Source organism: Cynoglossus semilaevis, chromosome 8 (assembly GCF_000523025.1).
Source record: "Cynoglossus semilaevis isolate Cse_v1.0 chromosome 8, Cse_v1.0, whole genome shotgun sequence".
NCBI classification, from domain to species: domain Eukaryota; kingdom Metazoa; phylum Chordata; class Actinopteri; order Pleuronectiformes; family Cynoglossidae; genus Cynoglossus; species Cynoglossus semilaevis.
The window spans coordinates 16348902-16356632 of record NC_024314.1 but is presented as its reverse complement, the minus strand read 5'-3'; positions in this window follow the sequence as shown (position 1 = coordinate 16356632).

Genomic DNA, 7731 nt, shown 5'->3' with positions numbered 1-7731 from the left:
GGAAAGGTTCCGCCCCCCCCCCCCCCCACCCCCCCCACACAGAAAACTCTAAACAGATTGAAACAAAAATGTGAAAAAAAAAATAATAAAAATTTGAGGGTGTTTTCTGACATACTTTCAACGTGAAACACACTGACGCTGATGATGTCACAGGAAACCTAAATGTCTAACATCACTTTTTAATCTGCTTATGTCACTCCCTGCTGCTTCCACTTAAATCTACCCGGCTCCGCTCCGACACACATGCACACGTGTGCGTAAAAAAAAACGCACTCTCGCTCTTTCTCAGCAGATTTATTCATTTCCTCGTTGCTCGCTCACAAAATCACCATTTCTCTGAGCCTGTCGCTGCTGCCGACCTGCAGTAATAAACGACTCTGCTCTGGTTTCAATATGGGATGGTGTGTGTCTGTGTGTGTCTGTGTGTGTCTGTGTGTGTCTGTGTGTGTGTGTGTGTGTCTGTGTGATGTGGAAATGACTGTTAGTACTCAACATTGTATTGCAGTTCCACAACATTAAACTCACATCAGTCAAACTGATGTAAGAAGCGCAAACACTCAGTTGGTGTCAGCCAATCATGTAACTCAGGGGTCCCAACCCCTGGTCCTGGGACTGGTCCTGGGACTGGTCCTGGTCCTGGGACTGGGACTGGGACGGTCTTATCCCTTTACTTTTTTCATTTCACAATAATCTGGAAAGTTTAAAAAAAACACCATGTCATTCAGACTTTGATACTAACAGAAGTCTAAAATGTCTAAAAGATGTTTTATTTTAAAAAATGTAATCTAAAACGTCTAAAAGATGTTTTATTTAAAAAAATGTAATGATCCTTTAACGATGGTACGATGCTATTGGTCCGCAGTAACTGCCAATACCACGGACCGGTCCTTGGTACAAAAAAAGGTTGAGGGCCGCTGATGTAATCGGTTCCACAGAAGCAGGTACAGCGTCATAATTTTAGGAACCTGTCCCCAGACATTGACAGTTAGATCTCTTTATCATCGAGCTAAGCTAAAACATTAGGACAAGTCGAGAAACCTGAGCGTGAGCTCGCTGATATGGTCTGTGATTGGTTTTACCCATAGTTCTACTAGTAGGCTACGTTAATGTTTAACCTATGTTAAAAATGTAGGTTGCGGGTACGATACCTCACCACTCCGTGCACCTCGGCTGAATTTGTCCTTGTCTCAAAGACCAACGATTATCACTTCCGTGGGACGAACACTAGGGGCTCATTATGTCCTCCTCTGTCTGCTGCAGCAGTGGTTTGACCTCACCTGATAAAACTTGTATGAGTTGCAGGAGCTGATCCTATACCGATGGTCCACATGGATCTTCAGGGACCTGCCGGTGTTTCTAATGACCACACATCTCCTGTCCCCTCTCCCGTCCCCCCGACTGTCCTTGAGGGGACAAAGATTGAGATAAACCATCTGGAAAGTCAGAAGGTAAAGATCTTTACTTCATGTGGAGTTTGAATGTTGTCAGTCGGACGACATCTCTTATCTAGAATAACATACACACAAACCATGGGTCGGGGGCAGGTGTTTATCGGTTCTCACATGGGACTGTTGCCGTCACGCTAAGTTTTGGATTTGACGGTATTAGCAGTTAAGTTGCGATGTATGATCGTATTTGTTTAAAATGTCTTCTAAAAATATTTGGCTGTTTTTACTGGTGCGTTACTCCCATGCTAATTACTGTTACAGATCGGTCTTAAGGTTCGTTACTTCTTATAAATCCTTATCCTAAGGATTTGTAGAAAATGTTTGTGCTAGCAGCCTGTTAAGAAATTATTTTGTTCAAGCTATCTCGAGCTAAGCCCAATCGAGCATCACTAAAACAACCTTTCTGTTTAGCCTGCGGGCTAATTTAATATAGGCTAACTTCCTGCGTGTTTAAGTTAATATGTTTTATCCTAACCAGTGTACTCATTTAGCCATTTAGCTAACTGAATGCAAAGCTAACTTTGTGCTTGTTCTATTAGCTAATTAGTTTATAAAGCTAGCCTACTTTTTAGGATGAACAGGATCTAAAAACAAAAGGCAAAGGCTTTGTTAGAAATTAGGTTTGTTATTTAAAATGACTATGAGTCAGTTTTAGTGTTTTGTTGTTCCACTTATGTTTTTATGATTCCGTGATTATAGTTAATCATAGGAAACACGAGGAAATGTCGTTAATATGAAGTAAATGAGAATGAGAAGTCATTGAGGAGTGGGTTGAGGATTGGGGCAGAGGGTAGCGTGGGGCGGGGGGACAATCCACACCGTGGCGCGACCATTGACACGGTCTGCTGTCGCAGCACTTAACAGTAATGTATGTGATTCAGAGCCACCGACTCCTCCATGTCAATTAGACCAGTGGCATTTTAATCACCTCTCGGTCCACACAGCAAATGAAATCTCCATCGCTAACTTCTTCTTCTCCTTCTTCTTCATAACACAATTCATTTCTAACACCTCGCAAATGGTGTGGTCAGCGAAGACAGACGCATCATTTCCTCATTAAAAAGAGCAGGTGACGAACACTCCCACGGAGTCTGCAGCACAGAGAAGAAGCGACTGGCGTTGATAATTTGAAGATAAAAAAATAGTGAAAATGTAACTAAAATTACCAAAGGTCCGCAGTTATGTAATGTTCTTTTTTTATGAAGATTCCAAACTTAAAGAACCAAGGTGGCGAGGACTTGGGTGATTATCTGGTGAAGTGACAGGAAGCAGCAAGAAGAAGCTCATTAGCCAAAAATGTTCGTCCAAAAAACAACAGGAGGTTGTTGTTGTTTTGTACTGTGAAGTTTCCCGCAGTAATGTAAACACAGCGAGGACTTTGAACTAATTGGCTAACAATAAATATGTAAATGCTTAAAATAAAATCAAAAGTTAACCATAAGATATGTTTTCGTTCTTTCTTTTACAGTTGACAACGTGGAAACACTGAAGAGTGACTAGAACGTTTGAAGCAGAAAGGAAACATGGAGGTAAGATAGAAAAGGAGAAGAAAACACATTTGGGACGACACTAGAGAAACGTGTCAACATGAAGAAACAACAAAATAACTCGTTTATTTCATAAAAATGTCTAATTTCATCAAACTAGTTCAGAGTTAGCCATAGCTGCTACAGAAGCTAGCTTTAACTTAGCCTTCATTTATTAAAAACATGTTTTAGCCACAGTTATCCACACCCAGGTAAAAACAAAGACAATTAAATAAAACAATTAACAGATAGAGTAAATGTGCTTCAAAATATTTAGATTTAAAAAAAGGACCTGCACTGTACATGCTAAGCTAACCAATGTTTCAGAGTGAGGAGCTGGGGGGCAGGACCGACGTGTAATGAAGGTGTCCGTACTGTAGGAGGATGATGAATCACAGCAGCTCACAGCAGATTAGAGTCTGTGAAGCTTCACTGAACCTGAATGGAAATCATAAAAAAAAAAAATCACTGATGGAGGCAACAGAATTACACCCAGAACTTCAGTCTGAAAATCATGGGCAATTTTTTTTAATCTGCCGGTCTCTTTGGTTTTCCGCGTGTCAGCACTTTCCCCTCGCGCTTCATTATGTATTTAAAATGTGAAAGGACAGTTTATCTTAATAAAGCTTTACTTAAAAGGAGAAGTCAGGGCTGTACTGAAGATTGAACGACTTCCTGGGTCAAGGTTAGCGTCCAAGCTAAAGTATAACAGAAATGAATAAGTTTAGCAGCAGGTTAAATAGCCCTCCCCCAGACTCTGTCCCTCAGTGTCATTGTCTCATCTCAAACCTCATTTTCTTCTTCAGCCTTGAGCGCGGGACAGTGAAAAACTTGTGTCCTTCTGCTCAACTTCGTCATTTAATCCTCATCCTCTTTTTCTTTTTCTTTCTTACTGCTCTTTATCGCGTCCATCCATCACCTGAATCCCAGCTTCACTGCAGGCGCCGCGAGGCAGCCAATCAGACGACACCTTTCCTTTGTCCACCTCCTGGTTCATTGTCTCCCGTGGAATCTTTCTCCTTTTATTCCTGTTTGTGCTTGTTACCCTCATCAGGAGGAACAAAAGGAAACAAATGACGAGCGTGGAGGAAGGATGGAGGAGATGAGGAGGAAAAACGAGGAAGCATGAACAAATATAGAATAGAGAATCCACAGAGGAACACGGAGAACGCTGGAAGAACACAAAGGACTTCAGAAGAGGATTAGAATGTTTATTTAGAAGGAAACCTGGTGGAAAAAACAGAGAAAGTGGAAGGAACCCAGAGGAAACCTGAGGAAAACAGTGAAATCTGAAAACACGGAGGAAAGAAAGAAATAGAACAAAGAAAAAACAGAAGGAAGCACAAACGAAATCCACTGAACAGCTTATAAAAATGAATAGAACAAATGTAATAACTACAAAGGAAACATCACAGGGAAAATAGGAAGGAAATTCAGAACTAAGACTTTGGAACTACAAAGAAAAGCAAAACATGAGATAACTCTGAGGAAAGATGAAGGTAATGTGAAAGAAAAAAAAAACTCAAATGAAATGTCAAGGAAATAAAAGCAGAAAATCCTCCAATTTCACTGAATTGGTCTGAAAACTAATGTTTACTTTCTGCAAATAATGTGAGGTTTTTTTGATATAAAAACTAAAAACAAAAAAGGATCTCAGAGCTCCTAAATATCTTCAGGTGTCTTTCTTCAGTTCCTGAGGGTAGATCAACGTCATGTTCAACTAAACAGGACCATAAATTGTGAGGAAATTGAAATTAGAAAATCATCTTATCACATTGACTTTTTGTGAACTCTGGGATTTTTCTGATGTAAAATATACGCTGTCACTCAAAGGAGTTTGGGAAAGAAATTCAAAAAGAAGAAACACTGAGGATCTTCAAACCTAAACCTGGAATGAACAGAGCGTCAGATAAGACGCGGAGGAGACGGAGGTTAATGCAGGGCAAGTGTCAAGAAGGAAATGATGAACTTATTTTCAACCATCAACAAACTGTTATAAATGGGATTCTAACGACTGTTGGAGATGAACTCCGGTATCAGTGATTCAGGTGATGGATTCTGACTGGACTGGAATGCTGTAATCCGGCGCTGCAGCTGCAGGCGGCCAATCACAGCAGAGCTGGATCAATGCAGCTCTTCTGCACACTGTGTGTGTGTATGTGTGTGTGTGTGTACGTCTACGGAAGAAATAGCGAAAGAACATGTAAATGTGTGTTTTCCTCCGATTCACTCTCTCTATCATCTGTCAGCATCAGGAGTCCTGAAGCTGCAGAGTTTTTTAATTAACCCTCCTCCACCTCCTCCGTCTCCTCCTCCTCTCTCTGCCGCCCCCACCCCTCGTCTCCTCCCTTTCTATCTAGCAGTGGAGTGTGGAGACGAAGGCCGGAGGGAGAGAAGAAAGTGAGGAGAGAGGAGATAATGAGGAGATGGAGCTTAGTGTAAAGGAAGAGTCCAATGAGCAGATGGATGAGCGGAGGGTCGGGGGTAATTACCTGGAGTTCTAACTGCAGCTCCTCCCACCTGTACATCAGTCACATGACCCCAAAACTTTAAGTGAGACGATCAACTTCCTCCGATGCTGACATCCTGCGGTGTCATCGGGAAACCTTTGAAAGTGGGCGTTTCTGTCGCAGGGGTAAATAATACGAGGACCAGAAAACGCTGCTCAACATATTGTATCATTCAGGGACCTTAAAGTACCTTATGAGTCCAGTCTCGTGACGTTTTGCGATTTTCTTGAGGTATGACATTCCTGCCGATCAAGATCTTTGAGTATAGATGGATGGACGATTGGATGGATGGATGGATGGACGGATGGACGGATGGATGGACGGATGGATGGACGGATGGATGGATGGGTGGATGGATGGGTGGATGGAGGGATGGAGGGATGGACGATTGGATGGATGGAGGGATGGATGGATGGGCGATTGGATGGATGGACAGATGGATGGATGGATGGAAGATTCGATGGGTGGTCAGATGGATGGATGGATGGATAGATTGATCGATCTTTATCAATCTCTCGGGAGTTCCCTTAGGGAAATTAAGAGGATGGGTGGATGGATGGATAGATTGATCGATGTTTATCAATCTCTCGGGAGTTCCCTTAGGGAAATTAAGAATATTATATATTTATATATATGTATATATATTGATATCATTTATTATATATTATTATATTGTATGTTCAACAAGCCGATGATGTGTTTAAGGAACCTCCTGATCAACACTCCCTGATGCATTCAGAGTCGTTTTTGATCAATATCCTGTTTGGAAACCTTTCCAGGAGAGGACGATTGACATCCAGTGAGATGTCCCAGAAGTCAGACTTCTCGGAAAGCATTCTGTGATGCGTTCAAAGACTAATTTCACACTAGTATGACTCTATGGACAGACAGACTCTCATGACCAGTTCATGTTCCACGTTTTTTTTGTTTTTCAAATTTTTACTCCATATTTTTATCTTAAACATCTCAACATTTATTTCCTTCCACTTCCCTCTCTGCTTTCCTCACCCAGTGTCTCCAGTCCTCCCAGTGCTGCCGCCCACCCCCCCCCTCTCTTCCTCCCCCAGTCCTTTATGACCACATAAGACCATATCTTTTCTCTGCAGAGGGAGGCGGAGCTGCCACACTATAAATAGAAAGTAGAGAATAAAGGCGAAGTATTTCCAAGGGTCCCGGGGGGAGGGAGGGAGGAGGGGAGAGGGAGGGGAGTTGATGTCCACACAGTGTGGTGTCACCTCGGTGCGGCACAGCAAACAGGAAAAAAAAATCACCATAAAGTACGAGAGCGGACGTGGGTCAGAAGTCAACATTTCTGTTCCCTCAGAACATCGGAGAACATCACGTACTGTAGACCCATCACAGAATCTCCACAGCGTCTGGTCCTGATCTGAGTTGTCTAAGAAGAATCTCAGATCTTGACTTAGAGGAGATCAGGAGAAAACGAACCCTGATGGAAGAACGTGAGGAACTTGGAGGAAACGCTAAGGAAACCCATGGGAAGGAAACGCTAAACACAGAGGGAAGACAGAGGCGAACTGAAGGGAATGTCAAGAAAATAGAAAAAAACAAATGGGAAAACAGAGGGAAAAACAAGGTAATCTGAAGAAAACAGGATGAGGGTTTAAGAAACATCGAGGAAGGAAGGGTATTAGAGCTGAGCAGATCAGAGGGTCAGATAGAGAAGGGCAGTTTGACCTCAGAGGAGATGATTGGTCGCTGAAACAAAAGGAAAAAAACAAAACAAAACACAGAAAAGAATCATGGCAGAATCTCAGACGATGGTAAGAAATACATGAAGGAACGTGAGAGAAAGGATCGTGTGAAGGTAACCTTGGAGAAATCGGTGGTAAAACGTGATATCACCTCAGGATCTGAGCTGTCCAATCAGGAACAACCATCTCTCAGACGACCTGTCTTCTTTCATATAAAACAGAAAAACAATAGAAAAAGTAAAAGAAAAAGATTTTTCTCCTGCTTCGGGCTTTGGGGGATTTTTCCCGTCTTTGTGTTAAAGTTTGTCTCTGAGTGAAACTGATAAGAAGACGAGTCTGAAGTTTAAATAAAAACAATTTGAGATTCGGAGATCCGACCAAAGCTGAAGAGCTTCACAGAGATTCACATCAGAAAAAGAGCACGAACCATGTCAGATGTTTGGAGGTGGAGTTTTCACCTGGGATCATTTATCTGTTTAGGAGCAGGAGAACTGATCAATACGAAGATTGATCGTCTGTCCCTCGTCTTTTGGTG